Source organism: Suncus etruscus, chromosome 12 (assembly GCF_024139225.1).
Source record: "Suncus etruscus isolate mSunEtr1 chromosome 12, mSunEtr1.pri.cur, whole genome shotgun sequence".
In the NCBI taxonomy this organism is placed as follows: Eukaryota; Metazoa; Chordata; class Mammalia; order Eulipotyphla; family Soricidae; genus Suncus; species Suncus etruscus.
Genome location: NC_064859.1, coordinates 26745489 through 26762958, shown reverse-complemented (window position 1 = coordinate 26762958; position 17470 = coordinate 26745489). Strand labels below are relative to the sequence as shown.

General features: G+C 39.1%; 1 pseudogene; it reads right to left on the bottom strand.

The window, feature by feature from the left end:
- LOC126024129 (SUMO-conjugating enzyme UBC9-like) overlaps nucleotides 1-17470 on the bottom strand; it is a 109526-nt pseudogene that overhangs the window by 90940 nt on the left and 1116 nt on the right.

Below are 17470 nucleotides of genomic sequence, written 5' to 3'. Positions count from 1 at the left end.
AAGCACATATCTCAAATATATGAGTTAAACCCCAAAGCACTGGGGAGAAGGATAATAGTTTTTTAAAACATGAATAAACTATGTCAAAAATGTAGTCAGGAGTAGAATAGGTGTTCATGAAACCCTAAGTTTGATCTCCAGCACTTAAAAAAAAGAAATTATCCTGAGGAGGCCAGAGAGATAGCACAGTGATAGGGTGTTTTTGCCTTGTACACAGCTGACCATAGACAGACCCAGATTCGATTCCCAGCATCCCATATGGTCTCCCAAGCAGAGCGATTTCTGAGCACAGAGGTTAGGAGTAACTCCTGAACACCAGGATCCAAAACCAAAGTAAATAACAAAAACCAATATAAATAAATAAATAGATAGATAAATAAATAGATAATATCCTGAACTTTAAGTGATACAAAAGAAAACAATCTATGGCAAATGATAGAAACAGAGGGACTCTTAAAATTAAAAACACTAAATTTAAAAATCTATACTATAAAATATGTTCTATCAGTTACATAGTTCTCTGGATTTGTTTGTTTGTTTGTTTAAAAGCTGTAATTAGGGCCAGAGAGATAGTACAGAAAGTAGGGCACTCAGCTTGCACATGGCAGACCCTGGTTCAATCCCTGGTATCCCATATGGCCCCCCGGGCACTACCAGGAGTAATTCCTGAGTGTAGAGGCAGGTGTAACTCTTAAACATTACAGATATGACCTAGAAATAAAAATAAAATAAATAAAAGCAGTAGTCACTATACTTTCATCCTCAACTTCCCCAAAGTTGACTCTCCCAACTCATTGATTTATCATCATTGGTTTCTAGGTCTCCAAATGACAAGCTAAATGATGGCTTCTTAACCTTTTTCAAAGTTAGAATTCTCTACTTTTCACAAACACAGTATACTTGTCTGTATTCCATGGACTTCTAATTCAATCTGTTCTTGAAAGAAGTATATATCAAGCCATGAAAAATTATGGGTACACCAAACACGCAGCTGAAATCTGGCAATTTTGGAATGAGAGAGTGGGCCAAGTCCCCACCCAGCAGAAGCTACACTGCTGCACCCATCACTCACAATCTCTGCTCTGCCAATGACCCTGCTTCATCACTCATCTGTGGTTCTCTGCAGTCACCAATCTGACCATAATGCCAGGTACACCGGTATTTGGTCTGATATTATCAGGACTTTTTTGGGGTCATTGCCATAGGAACACACCAATTTAGATGCCAATGTGTATCTGAAGACACTTCCTGAATAGAATGAAAAAAATAACAGAATGATTAACAAGCAACAAGGGCTTAATAAACCTTCTGACAACAATGTAATGACCTCATTGTGAGATACAATAATTTTCACAAAGTTTCTTGTTGCTATACTCTAATTTCTTTCTTTTTTTTTCTTTTTTTTCCTTTCCTTTTCTTTTTCTTTATAAATAATTTTATTTCCACTTACCTAGAAACAAATATTTTATGATCAACTAAGTCAACTATATAATGCATGGCTTTTAAATAAAATAATTTGTTAAAAATAATACAGTGGGGAGCCGGCGCAGTGGCACTAGAGGTAAGGTGTCTGCCTTGCCAGCGCTAGCCTAGGACGGACCACGGTTCGATCCCCCGGCTTCGCATATGGTCCCCCAAGCCAGGAGCGACTTCTGAGCGCTGAGCCAGAAGTAACCCCTGAGCATCACCGGGTGTGGCCCCAAAACCAAAATAAATAAATAAATAAAATAAAAATAATAGAGTGGAGGGGCCGGAGAGATAGTACAGTGTTTGCCTTGCATGCAGCTGACCCAGGACAGAAGTGGTTTAAATCCTGGCATCCCATATGGTCCCCTGTGCCTGTCAGGAGAGATTTCTGAGTACAGAGCCAAGAGTAACCTCTGAGCACTGCCCGGTGTGACCCCAAAACAACAATAACAAAAAAAAAAATACAGTGGAATGCTAATCAACTAGAAGAAAAAGTGAAATTTTGCCTTTGCCACAAATTGGATAGAGTAGAACTGGTTGAATTAAATGATGTTAAAGCAAGAAAATACAGGATAAGTTTACTCATAAGTAACAGGAAAGAAATTATGGGAAGGAATATGAGGTAGGAAAGTAATGGGGAACAGGGGTTAGGGTTTCTATTATATTAATGATGGTGCGACTGGACTAAGGTCTACATGACATCAGGACTGACACTTACAGGATCCCTCTGCCCTATTCTGGCTGTACTTTATTAAAATCGTTTGTGACCACAACTCAAAGATACTCAGAGGTTACTCTGTCTCTGCATTCAGAAATTAGTTCTAGTGGTGTTTTGGGGATCATGTGGAAAAAGAGCCTGGGTTGGTTTCATACAAGGTACCTGTACAATTGCTCCAGATAGTTCTAGAAAATCTAGGAACCATCCCATAGGGTTACCCAAGCAACAACAGGAGTGATTCCTGAGCAGAGAGCCTGGAGGAAGCCCTGAGCATTGATAGCCAGTGTGACCTTCAAACAAAATTTAAAAAAAAATCTAGGAACCAGAGCCATCGTATAGCATATGGCTGACCTAGATTCTATTACCAACATGCCATATGATCTCATGATCCTGCCAAGAGTGATTACTAAGTGTAAAGCCAGGAGTGACCCATTTGTGCCACTGGGTGTAGCCCCAAAATGGAACAAAACAAAAAATCCAACCTCTGGGTTTGGAGAGATAGTACAGTGGGGATGATGTTTGCCTTGCACACGCCAACAGGATCAACCTTTGGCATCTAACATGGTCCCGTTGAGCACCACCAGGACGCTCCGAGCACCACCTAGTATTTCTCAAAAATAAACAAAAATAAAAATTTAACTTCTCTGGCTTTAACAAGCACTTTGCTAGAAACTAAACTAAAATAACTTTAAAATATAAACTGATATCAGATGTCAGATTTAGTAAACAAATCCCAAAATAATCAGTAGATTTTTATCATAAACATTTGGCAGGTGATTCATGATCATGAATTATTTCTTACTCTGGCATATTTTTAATGTTAATGTCCTCTTAATGAACAAACTGGTAATTATAGAAATAATGATTTCAAAGAGAAACATTCAACTGATTATGGTTTCAAATGTTGGAGGGGTGTTAGGTGATTGACTTGACAAAGAAATAATTATTACCAGATTATGAAAAAAAATCTTTGTGAGAGGGATTATGCGGATGATCTGTATCATGAGACAAAGAGGCTCATTCCCACAGATAAAACTATTTTTAATTAAGCCCAGCAAAATGTAGAAGACACAAAACCAAATCAGTTCCTTGAAACTGCCCAGTTTACACCCACCAGGTTCCCCCCTGGAAGCATTTTCTTTCCCTAACTTGAAAGGAGAGTTAGTTGTATTTTATTTTGTTTTGCTTTATTTTGTTCTAGGGAAACTCCACTTTCTTCCACCTAAAGATCTTCAAAGAGGAAACAGCACTCTCCAAACAAGTGGAAACAGAGATAAACAGATGGGACTATATTAAGCTGAGAAGCTTCTGCACTGTAAAGGAAATAGTGCCCAGGTTACAAAAGCCACCCACAAAACTGGAGAAACTATTCAATCAATACCCAACAGATAAGGGGCTAATATCGAAGATATACAAGGTAGTGACAGAACTTGACAAGAGAAAAACATCTAACCCTATCAAAAAAAATGGGAAGAAATGAACAATTTCTAAAATAAAAATTATAAATGGCCAAAAGGCACATGATAAAATGCTCCACATCCCTAATCATCAGGGAGATGCAAATCAAAACAATGAGATAGATACCTTCTCACATCACAGAGACTGGCACACATCGTAAAGAACAAGAACAATAAGTGCTGGCCAGGATGTAGAGAGAAAGTAACTCTCATTCACTGCTGGTGGGAAGCCATGTTGTCCAGCCTTTATGGAAAACAATATGTAGATTCCTCAAAAGACTGGAAATTGAGCTCCCATATGATCCAGCTGTACCATTCCTAGGAATATACTCTAGGAACACAAAAAAAATACAAAAATGCCTTCCTCACACCTATATATTCATTGCAGTGCTATTTACAATAGCCAGAATCTGGAATGCCCATCAATAGATGAATGACTAAAGAAATGTATATGTACAAGGTACATATACACAATGGAATATTATGCAGCCATAAGGAGAAATGAAGTCATGAAATTTTTCTAGACATGGATAGACATGGAATCTATTATACTGAGTGAAATAAGTCAGAGGGAGAGAAATAAATACAGAATAGTCTCATTCATCTATGGATTTAAAAAAAAAGGCATTATTGTAATAATGCCCAGAGACAACAAAGATGAGGGCTGGAAGGACCAGCTATCAATGTAAAGTTCACCACAAAGAGTGATGAGTGTAGAGAGATGACTACACTATCATGGCAATGGTACTGAATGAGAGAAGTAGAATGCCTGTCTTGAATACAGGCAAAAGGTGGGAAAGAAAGGAGATGGGGTGCATTGCTGGTGAGAATGTTGCACTAGTGAAGGGGGGTTATTCTTTTTATGACTAAAACCCAACTTTAATCGTGTATTTAATCATGGTGCTTAAATTAAAAAAAATATATTTAAAAAGAAAAGAAACTTATGAGAAACAAAGGGAGTTTTAGCCTTTTCAACTCTGGAGAAAGAAAACAAGATAGACAACTTCCTGGTGACCCAACACTGTTCCAGCTTCAGGCTGACCTGTTTGAAAGCAGGTAAAGAGCAACTGTCATAAACAGAAAAGAAGTATTAGAAATATCCTGAGAAACATTATTGGTCGCTGATAACTCTATTCATTTAAGCTGTGGTTGATAAGAGGTCCTCACTCTCTTGTCTTTGCAATTCCTGATTCAATCATTCTGAGCTACTATTGGAGGGAAATATACAGGCAACCACATGCATGGAAAGCACAATTAGTCAGACTTTCCTTACCTTGCCTGAGATAAATACAATGTGAACCACATGCATATTCAGTTGAGTGGCAGTAAGGAGGAACATGAGAGAAAACTAGGTGCCCACCCACCCCCACATCAGCCCATCACAGATCTATGTTCCCAAGCAAAGACTGACCTCCTGTCAGCACTGTGTGTTCATTTTCTATGCTGTGCAACAAATTACCACAAACCACCCAGTAGCCTAAATCAACACCTATGTTTTTAATCTGACAGTTTCAATGGCTTGGGAACTTGTTATTACTTAGTTCTGCTTTCTAACTAAAGTTTCATGAGGCTGCTTCTTCATCGGGAGCTGGGGCTGTCATCAGAGAAGCATACTGTCTGAATTCAGATCTTTAAAGCTCTAGAATTTAGGTCTTCAGCAGCTAAAGACCTGTTATTCCTGCCCTCTAACCCACTGACAGCATAGAGGGTTTGCTTGTTGGAGGCTAGATTAATTTTCTCAGGCTGTCAAAGCAAGATTCTAAAAACTGAGAGGTCTGTAAACAAAGCTTTATTCTCTCAGTGGACTGGAAGTCCCACATCATGGTCCGCCAACAGATCTCTTCTTTATACCTAGACAAGATTCAAGAGATAGTAGTTGTCTGGAATCTCTCAGCTTGTGCACACGAATCCCATCATTGGATCCACCTTCATCATTTCATTTAACGCTAATTAACTCCCAAAGGCTTCTTCAAATACCTTCACAACAGAGGTGAAAGCTCTGAAGAAGACACATTTACCTTTTGGGTTTTTTCTGTTTGTTTGTTTGTTTGGTTGGTTGGTTGGTTGGTTGGTTGGTTGGTTGGTTGGTTGGTTGATTTTTGTTTGGGGGCCACACCTGGCAGCACTCAGGGGTTACTCCTGGCTCTTTGCTCATAAATTGCTCCAGGTTCGTCCCCCATCAGCAGTGTGCAAGGCAAATGCCCTACCTCTGTGCTATTGATCTGGTCCTCATTTACCTTTTGAGCAAGGAATTTTGGGGGTGCCACACTCGGTGACGCTCAGCTATGCACTCCAAAATCGCTCCTGTCTTGGGGGACCATATGGGACTCCGGGGGATCGAGCCTGGATCAGCTGTATGCCTAACGCTGCACCATCGCTTCAGCCCCTTGAGCAAGGAATTTTATCTCCCTTCTTCCATCTCTATTGACCTCTAGAGTTCCATTTAAAGGATTTGTTTGAGGAGGTGTGCCCAGTTAGGACATTTCCCTTTTGATTAATTTATTTGTCCCTGATCTAAAGCCCTGATAAAGCCAGAAAAGTCATATTATATTCATAATACAGTATGACCTGCTCATGGAAGTAAAATCGCATCATATTTATAGACTCCAAACACACAAACGTATTTATAGGCCCTACACAGTAAAAAAAAAAATAGAGTATTATACTTTATATATAAGTCAGAGTGACAGTACAGTAGGTAGGGTGCTGCCTTGCGTGCACCCAACTCAAGTTTGATCCGAGTGTATCATTTGGTCCTCTAAGACCCTTCCAGTGCTATTCTGCCTACTGTATACCATTAACTTTGATGATCCCCTTTCTTTCAAAGTCATTTACCCTAATCACATTATACATCATTCCAGTTACCATACACCCATGTATATACACATACACTCATATACGTGTACTTACTGCTTTTCCCAGCACCCTAAACATCAGCTTCAGGCCATTACATGTGGCCTTCTAGTATTCTTTTCTAGTACCAACATCCATGTCAACCTAAGAGAGTTAGCCTGTTAAAGTACAGAGGGAATTTTATTCTTTCTAATTTTATTATTTATTTATTCTTTCTACTAAAAATTGACTTAGTTTGACATGTCTTTTCTCTAAGGATATTTACCAGATATAAGACATTACAGTGACTGATATAAATGAGATTTTAAAAAACCTGCCAAAATTGTCTTAGAGGTCTTTTAAAGGCTATTGTTTCTAAAATATAAAACCTAATGATGCTCTTTAATTAAAATTTGTATAAATATTTTATCAAAATAAATATACATTTTATTTAATGGGAGATATGAAAATATTTTACTATGCTTGATATAATAAAGACTTCAGGGGACAGAGAGATAGCATGGAGGTAGGGAGTTTGCCTTGCATGCAGAAGGACATTGGTTCGAATACTGGCATCCCATATGGTCCCTCAAGCTCGCCAGGAGCAATTTCTTAGCATAGAGCCAGGAGTAACTCCTGAGTGCTGCTGGGTGTGACCCAAAAAAATCCACACACACACAAAAAAAAAAAAGGTTTTAAAACAGTTTCTATAATCTGTGAAGGCTGCCATCAACATTAAGACCTACTTAACCATCATTGCTAGAATTTTCAGGTTTCTATCAGAGAGAAAAATGTTCTAAATAATGTTTACTTCACTACGCTTTCTATTTTTTTTAACATTTGGGGGATGGGACAAGTATGGCCACACACAGTTGTACTTAGGGTTTTCTCCTAACCAGACTTGAGAAACCATATGGGGTGCCTGGTATTAAGACTGTGTAGGTAGTAAGTATATAAGGTAAATCCTTACCCACTCTCCTGCCACTTACTTCTTACTTTTAAGGTGTTTGTGTTAGTATTCATATTTATTTGATCCTACCAGTTTCCTTGTGAATTAAGAAATGCCGTAGGGGGCCGGAGAGGTGGTGCTAGAGGTAAGGTGTCTGCCTTGCAAGCGCTAGCCAAGGAAGGACCGCGGTTCAATCCCCCGGAGTCCCATATGGTCCCCCCAAGCCAGGGGCGATTTCTGAGCACTTAGCCAGGAGTAACCCCTGAGCATCAAACGGGTGTGGCCCAAAAAAAATGCAAGTAGGCATTATATTAATTTTACATATTGGGAAACAATAATAAATGATCTAAAGCCATAGCTGAATTATATCAAAGAACATACTCTACTTTCAAACTAGGAATAATAATAATAATAATAATGCAATATTAGGGCATAAGGCTGTCCTAAAGTTCTCCAACCATGTACTATCTCAGACATGGTACAGTTGAAGAAGATCTGCTCTGCCATAGACTTTTTAAAGCAGTCCATGATGGGAGCATTAAATAACTATCCTCATGAACACAGGAAAACAGGAAGGAGCATAGAATAAATGACAGTAAGGGGCCTGGGTTTATAGTACAGTAGATAGGACATTTGCCTTATATGTGGCCAATCTAAGTTTCCTAGCTCCTCATATGGTCCCCTGATCACAAAGCAGGAGTACATCCTGAGCACTGCAAGGTGTGCGTCCCCCAAGAAAAAGTATTTAACATTGAACTGAAAGAAACCTTTCTCTTTGACCATACTTTTATACTTGTCATTTTGTACTACTCCCCAATACCCCTCACCCAAAAACCACCCCATTGTTGATACCTTGATTGGGAGGCATGTGTAACCTATTAAGTAATTTTGCTAAATTAGAAATCAAAATTACATTGTCTGCCACCCAAATAGCCATCTCTCAATTATTCTGCCAACTAAAGTGCCTTGTAGTTCTTTGAAAATCTTTCACCTTTTGCCATTGTTTTCTTAGCTATTAACAAACTACAGTTGGGTCTTTTGATTCTGATTAAAATTGCTTAAGTCAAAATGATTGTTAAGACAGAAAATAATTGAAATCCAAATTGCCCTTGAAATTGCTTTGAAATGAGAGCACAACACTGACAGGAGATTATGATGTCATCAATGTTAGACCACCACATAGGACCACCAATATCTTGTCCATTCATTCCCCAGTTTCTTTTGATTACACATGATAGCCATTTTATTTGGGAAAACATCAACAACATGTAATATTGCAGCAAAATCTAGGGCTTTTGACTTTAAAACTTGGGTCCACTGCTTACCAGCTGTGTAACCATATGCATCCTGTCTGTGCCTCAGGTCTTCTTCTGTAAAATGAGACAGTATTTACCTTCTACAAAACTGTTCTAAATTCGGATAGTTAAGACACTTTAAAGACTTCTTTAAGTCATTTTATGGCTTGAATTTACCTTTTCTTGGCTACTGTACATGAAATGTTACTGTTGTTTTCTTCATGGTCTTCTAACATCCTATAACTCTTGCCAGAGAACTGATTGTAGTCTGCTAATTCTACTTTGTGAGAGGCATAAATACCTAGCAGTTATGTCATTAGTATAACAGGACAACCTTCCGGCAGCAACTGACTGGGGTGGGGTGGGGTGGGGTGGGGTATGAAAGCTAGCCTACTTGTCCTATGTGAGGAAAAATTTCTTGTAATTTATATGAGTCCTCCACTCCCACATGTGAATCAGGCCGAATCTGGGGCTTTACATCAAATCATACCTGAGCTTGTTTCTTCTCCTTTGCCAAGCTTCTTCTAGATCCCTGGGAGAAGGCCTATTCAAGTGGCTTATATTAAAATCTTCTTGAGGTCTAGGAACCCAACTCCAAGCAAGTTCTTATCATAATTAATACATAGAAAACAGTTAATCAGCCTTAGTCATTATTTTACTTGCTGTTAGTAACCACTATGAATTCAATAATACTTTTTTTGTTGTTGTTGTTTTTTGGGCCACACCCGGCATTGCTCAGGGGTTACTCCTGGCTGTCTGCTCAGAAATAGCTCCTGGCAGGCACGGGGGACCATATGGGACACTGGGATTCGAACCAACCACCTTTGGTCCTGGATCGGCTGCTTGCAAGGCAAACGCTGCTGTGCTATTGCTCCGGGCCCTCAATAATACTTTAAAATGAGCCTCTATTTGATAAATCATATTAACTTCTAAATGCATTTAAAAACTGGTAACATGTGCAAGACATTAGGTACTCAGTCTTCAGAACCATCTGAATACATAGCAATAATCCTTCAGTTCTCAGGGGCCCACATTTGGGAACCAAGACTTTAAACCATCTTCGCTAAAAATTAACCCAAGAATGAAAGTTCATGCAAATAGACCCAGGTTTAAGAAGTAGAAAAACAGAAATAGAAGCATTTTCCTCACCTACTCTGTGCTTGCAAGTAGTTTTCAGCAAGTACTCAAAAACCTTCTCAGAGCACTTCTAGTGAATCTGCACCTTTAAAGGTTTCTCTGTTCACTATGCTGGATATTTTTTCTTTTTTTTTAAATTGCTTTATTTAAGCATTGTGGTTACCAAATTGTTCATTGTTAGGTTTTAGTCATAAAATTTACACCATTCTTCACCAGTGCACCTTTCCCATACAAGTATACTGGATTATTTTAAGCATAAATTTAGTGTATAAAGAATGATCCTGCCTTCTGGAAGCTAATCACTGAATAAGGTAAATTGAGATTAGCTAGAGGGAGTAAAATAATATCAAGACCTGAGGAAACTTTCCAGACATATTGCCTGGTAACTTTCAGTGTATTTATGAAGCACCAAACACCCACCAAATATCAGATCATTGAAAAGCTAGAGCCAAGTGCTCACATTCAGGAAGAACAGTAGGCTAAAATCTTAGGATTTTGCCACCTCCACTATATCAAGATCTACACCCCTTTTATCATTTTCAGCAGAGCAAAGTAAGAGTTGTTCTCCCCATGTGGTTTAGTAGCCCTATGACCAACCCCCTCCTGACCACTTATCCACTGTCACCTAAGCATCCATAACAGCTGAACTCTTTCTATAATAGTCACCCAACACTGAGGACCCCATGACAATGTTCTCCTTTTGCAGAGTCCTGTTTGTCACCTTAACAGTTTCCACCCTGGCAGTTCTATTCCCAACCAAGGCAAGTGGTACAGGCCCCACAGCATGTGACCTGCCACTTCCTCACTGTCTCTTCCCATCCCTTAGGCCTCTTTACTCTGAACACACATGCACAGCCACACGCCCCACATAACTAATTACTACATAGTTAACTATTAGTTAACTATTAGTATACAAGTTTACTAGTTTAGTTACTACTACATAAAAATCTGAGGCATCCCTGGCCTTCCACATAAACTTCAAAGTCCAACATGAATGCCAAAAACCCTGTTCTTCCCAGAAACTCTTTGTTGAGGCTACCCTGACACCCATGTCACCCTCCCTTGCACAGGAAATATTCAGGAACACTAACACTTCACCCTGTGCAGTTTGGTTGTGTGTGTGTGTGTGTGTGTGTGTATGCTTGTTTTGTTTTGTGCCTGGTGGCACTCAGGGGTTACTCATAGCTCTGCACTCAGAAATTGCTTCTGGTAGTCTTGGGGGACCATATGGGATACCAGAATCAAACCCAGGTCATCCCGGGTCAACCATGTGCAAGGCAAATGCCCTACCACTGTGCTATCTCCCTGCCCACCCACCCACACTTTGCAGTTTGATCAGTCTCTATTTCACCTAGTTTAGTACCCTTGAAGACCATTTTGACTGGTGTGTATATTCAGGTAAGGGCTCATGAAATGGTATTTATAGTCACACCATTTTGGTGGCTCAAACCAGAGACAGAATCCCTGGGTCCTGTATTCTGGGACCATTTGTAAAGACTTTATAGAGAAATGCCCACATATGTCCTTTGAAAATCTATAATTATCTGAGAAAAAAAAAACTCTGACATGAATCTCTTTTGACTATGTCTCATGGAGCCTTAGGCCATTTGAGGAAATGATGATCTAGTGCGTGTGTGTAGAAACTAGTACTTAGAATGGGGGATTGGGGCCAGAGAGATAGCATGGTAGTATCTTTCATGCAGAAGGTCATTGGTTCTAATCCCAGCATCCCATATGGTCCCCCTGAGCCTGGAGCCAGGAGTAACCCCTGAGTGCTGCTGGGTGTGACCCAAAAACCAAAAAAGAAAAAGGAATGGGGGATCAACTTTAAAAACCCAACTTCCTGAGGACAAAACCTTCCCAGTCATTCACTGGTTTTCTAGCTGGAAAATCTAAGGCATCCTTGGGACGGGGGCGTGGGGTGTGGGGTAGACCAGAGTTTACTAGTTTGGAAGCTAAAAACCTGGGGTCTTCTCAAGTTGAGATCAGGAAGAATTCTCCCATCCTCACCCCCCATAATGCCCTAGCAACAACACTCATATCCCACAGCCAGTGTCATGAAACTCATGAACCCAGTTCTACAAATCCTGGCATTCCAGAGGTGTCAGGTGGCATAAGCAACTGCGTGTCACCTCCAAATTCCACAATACTGACACCCCAGTAGAAGCACACCAGATTCGATGGGGAAGTAGCATAGAAGCTACTTCTATTAAGCTCAATAAATAAAAACAACAGCAACAAATAGCTCAGTAAACCCTCAGACAATGACTTAATGACTCTATTGTGAAATATAGCAATTTTCACAAATTTGGTTTTATTGAAGATTTTTTTTAATAATTCTTTTAGTCATTTAGTTGTAACAAGCAACAGAAAATAAATGTTTGCCTACTAATAGGAAAAACAGGAAAATGGAAACAATGGTGGAAAGGCAATCACACTGGTGGTGGGATTGATGTTAAAACACTGAAGGTCCAAAACAACTGTATTATGAACAACTTTGTAAACCATGATGTTTAAATAAACTATTAAGAACAAAAAAACAAAAAAACCTTCCCAGTCAGTGTTTTGACCCCCACAGGGAAATGTTCTCATCCATTATTGGGTAATAGAGAGCAAAGACTAAGGACCATGTTTCTTGCAAGGGTCTGTCCCATTGGGAAGTCCTCAGGGCCAGCCTGGAGTAATTCATGAGGGGATACAACTAGTTATCACAAGTATCCTAGAGCTGAGGTGAAGTGAAGTGGAGACACTAATACAAACAAGAGCTAAGAGAGAGAAAGCATGACCCTAGCTGCCAAGTGTCAAGTAGGGGACTTGGGGAGCAAACTTCAGGTGCCTTTTCTGCCAGACTCTGTCATTTATAATTGCCTAGCAATGAGAAAGATGCAGTTTCAGAGCTGCTGACCTTCCCACCTAGTGAGCAGGGCAGATATGAGCTAAGCAGGAGGAGTTAACAGCCTGTTCTCACAAGGTTCAATCACAGTCTTTGCCATCAAAAATAAGGCAAAGAAAGGAGAGGAAAGAGAGGAAGAACTCTGAGTTACAACATATCAGACTGGTCTCTGAGGCCTTGGGGGCCCCCATCTACTGAAATGTCTTTCTCAGCCCATCGTTGAGAGAGAGAGCTCAAGAGTCAACTGTACGGCTCCCCAAAGGGCACATGTTTCAAAAATTGGGTTTAGGAAACCCAAAGTTAAAAGATGTTGTTTTCTCTAGGACTTCTTGGAGCCTTAAATCTAGTGAACACTGGGAAATTCCAACAATGTGATATAGCATATTGCATTTCCTCAACATAACTGAATCATAGAACCCTTTAATCTAGAGCAGCAACTCCTAAAACAGATGGGACTTAATTCAGTTTGTTCCCTCCCTATCTACTTCTGTAGATTCTCCCTGTGACTCATAGACCCACAATTAAGGGTCCATGTTGGTTCTTAACAATAGAAAGACATTTTTTTTTGTCTTTCTGTTGTCTTCCCTGGTTGACAATTACAGATGATGCAAAACAATGTAGAGAGGGTAAAACTGCTACTGCCGTCTTCACATAGACCAAGGCAGTGGCTTTTAGCTTTGCTGATAATGGTCATTATCTATATCACTCCATCCTCTGGAAGTCATGTGGTCACCCCTAGATACTTGCAAGGAAAAGAACAAAACAAATTTTGCTTAAAGCCTTTGATATGATATGGACAGGTACTATAGGAGTTAAGACACATACCAAGGTAAATATGTTTGACCCCCAACATTGCATAATTCCCAAAGCATCATGGGATATAGTCCAAGAGGCCTTCAAGTATGCACTGCATTGCAGGACCCAAGCAGCACCACATCCTTGGGCTTTGATATTGACCTGTCAGCTGAGAAGGATTCTAAGCACTTCACAGGATATCGAAGAAAGACAACTCTCTACTAAAAATGAAATTCTTTGGCAAAGTATTTTTAATAAAGTATTAACCTTATAGGGGCTTGAGTGTCACCGGGTGTGGCCGAAGCCCCCTCAAAAGTATTAACCTTGTAAATCACAATCTTTGAGTTCTATTTTATTGTTATTTAATTACAATTTGGGCTACTAATCTACTTGTTAACATTTATGGTCATCACCACCAAAGTGCTCAGAATGTTTCATCAATGTCCCCCTGTTCCTTCTGCTGTTATCACTTCATCATCCTCTCCTACTCACCGCCCTCTTTACTTGGTAATCTTAATTTTGTAATCTCAGGTCAAGTGTTTGTTATCATTGGATATCATGTATTGACTTTTTTATTTCTCCAGTGAGTACATATATACCGTATTTTCCGGTGTATAAGACAACTTTTGAAACAAAAAAAAGTCAACCAAAAATCGGGGGTCGTCTTATACGCCGAGTATATCCCGAAAAATGTTTCACTATGCCGCTAAACGAAAATTGTCTGAATATTGCCACAAAACGAATTTTTCAACTCGATCCTGCACCAATCACTGCAAGGCTGCTCAGACAGCCTCTCTAACTCAGCCAATCCAAGCAGGCTTTTGATGCATGCAAATTAGACAATGTTCTGGACCCGAATCTACACTGTCAAAAGCCTGCTCAGATTGGCCAGAGTCAGAGAGGAAGTCTATTACAGTATAACTTTTGAACCTTTCCTTGTTGTGATTGGCTCACTGTGGTACATACAGTTGCAGCACAGGAACACAGTGAATATAGGCCTAAACCTATGTTTGAACTGCAAAATTAGGGGGTCATCTTATACGTCCAGTCGTCTTATACACCGGAAAATACGTTATTTAATATGCCTTCAATTAATGAAAAATATCTGTAAAATACTTTAATTACATATGAAGTACTATAGTTTTCTCTGTGAAGCATTCTTAAACAATTGTGGGGGGGCCTACAAGCTAAATTACCCATAGTCCCTTCTTTATGAGATACCATTTTTCTGACCAACAAAAGTGAATATATAGATTTAACTATCTGGCAGACATTTTCTTGATAGTAAATAAAATGACCTTTTTATTTGTGTGGGAAACCCTGAAGAAATGACTATATTTTAACAAGAAAAATGACCAACAGTGTTTGTGTCAATTACAAAATTTGAGTTTTCAAGAAAACTTTAGATTTTTGGAAAATGTGTATGTACCACTATGAGTTTGACAATTTAAAGACCCTTTTAATGAGTTCAATGGTGATATTAGCAAATATGATACAAAATGCACTGTGCCAACATTAGTAATATCTGAATAATTCAGTTAAGTAATATTTTCAAAATAATTAATGCATTATGTTACAAAATCTCACATGGTTATAAGATCCATCAAAGTGTAATTTAGACCAGTAACAGAGTATGAAATTTTCATTGCCATGGTTTCAAAGCAACCTACTGAAAATTACCACTTGTCAAGGTTTGTTGTAGTGTTAAAGAAAAACATCCAAAAATATCTAAAATGACTTTCCCCCCCCCCCTTCTTTCTTTTCTAGCTTCATTCCTTTATGGGGCTAAATTTCCTTCACCAATATTAACAAAAGTAACATACTGCAACAGAGCAAATGCAGATACAGAAGAAAATTGAACATATTCTATCATGTCTGGCATCAAATAAATTAGCAAAAGTGTAAAATCATACTACTCTGAGCTTAATAGGTTTTATTTTACTTTGTATTATAAAGTAGAAATAGACATTTTCATCAAAATTAATAAAATTAGTTTTCTTAAACAGAAGTGTAAGGCTTTTATACTTAACACTTTGAATTAATAATGTTTCAAATATTTCTTTTTTGTTTTGTTTTGTTTTGTTTGTTTTTGGGTCACACCCGGCAGCCCTCAAGGGTTATTCCTGGCTCTATGCTCATAAATCGCTCCTGGCAGGCTCAGGGAACCATATGGTATGCCACGATTCGAACCACCATCCTTCTGCATGAAAGGCAAATGCCTTACCTCCATGCTATCTCTCCGGCTCCCTTCAAATATTTCTTATTTTAACTTTTTGTTAAGGATCAAGAAAGTTTTCACAACCAACACTGGTTCAAATCCTGGCAACCCCATATTGTCCCTGAGCACTGCCTGGTATGATCTCCCACACACAAACCCACACACACACACACACACAAAAAAAATACAGATAATACTTTAGACTTTATGAACCACACAGTTTCTGCTATAACCAATCAACTCTTCCCTGGAAGAGTTTAAGTATTCCCAGACAATATGTAAACAAATGTATATGAATGACTATGTTACAAAAAAACTAAAGTAAAACAAAACAAAACAAAAAAAAAAAAACCTATGGTGAGGCAGGTTTGTTCCCTGGACCATGTTTGTTTGTTGATTCTCCATCTTATATGACAAATAACATCACTTACAAGCAAGTTAAATAAAAATTTCTCTAAATTCCTCAATAATTTGACATCATTTCATATGATCTATAATTAGAGTGAAAACTCTTCTACCTAAAGTAGCATCATATTCAAAACAATTGAAGACATAGGGAGAGGCTAGGGAAGATGGGTTAATGTTACCACAGACACAAATCACACAGTGGCCATCAGTCTGTTCCAGCTTCGATGGGGACAAATCACTTGAGCAAAGTGAGATCCCAAACATTAACAGCACATGAGTCCCCAGACTTTTGGAAATGGTTTCTTGATGAAGACTCAGATTTGGCCAGGGTGACCACCATCACTGCCCTTAACCCATACCAATAGTCAAATAAGTGAAATCAATAAAATTCCTCTCTTCAGAAGATAAAAGAATGTCGAACCACCGCTGTAAAAAAAAAAAAAAATCTCCAACAACCCTAAGAAAACAGCAGAGAAGATTCCCAGAGGTGAGAGTAAGAAGTTTGATTCTCCTCCCCACCCACCTAGCCACCACCACACACACACAGACAAAACGCTTCAAACCTAGATAGCACATGGAAGACTCCCAGCCACTGAGAGTATAACAGTGACAGAAGACTCATTGAGTTGGGTTGGCTCTTCAGCCGTGGGCTTTTTATTGTATATTTGAATACAGGAACTGAGTCTTGCCTACAAATCCTATGACAAATGATGTTTTATTAACTTTGAAGAGTGCCAGCTCATTTCCTGGGTTCCAAGCCAACCTGACATAATAGAGTCCTTTCAACAACTCACTAGAAAAGATTGGTATAATGTCCAAAATATTTCAAGGAATGAACACTTCTTAATTTGTTAATAAGTTCAGTGTCAATCAACTCTAATAGGATAAAAGCCTGCCATTAGAAACCCAAGGCAAACTCAGAGCTTTGCTATCAGCCATGGGCTGGCTGGACTTTTTTCCCTGACTTATTTTTCCCTTCCAGCAATGCTTTGTGCAACAGGAAGGATTTTCTGGTGCCATTCACACAGTCATTTCTCCTGTCCGCCAATCTTCTGAATATTTTTATTTCATTCCCTGATGATTTTATTGGATCAACACATCAAGCTGTGAGGCTTTTCAAACCTCATGCATGATGAGATCAACAAAAACACAGACACATCCAGAAAAGCAGCATTCCCCATTCCTTCTCTGCTAAAAGCAATCATTACCTTATACTCACACACACACACACACACACACACACACACACACACAAACACAAACACTTTTATACAGTCACAAAAGCTATCCAGTCAGCCCTT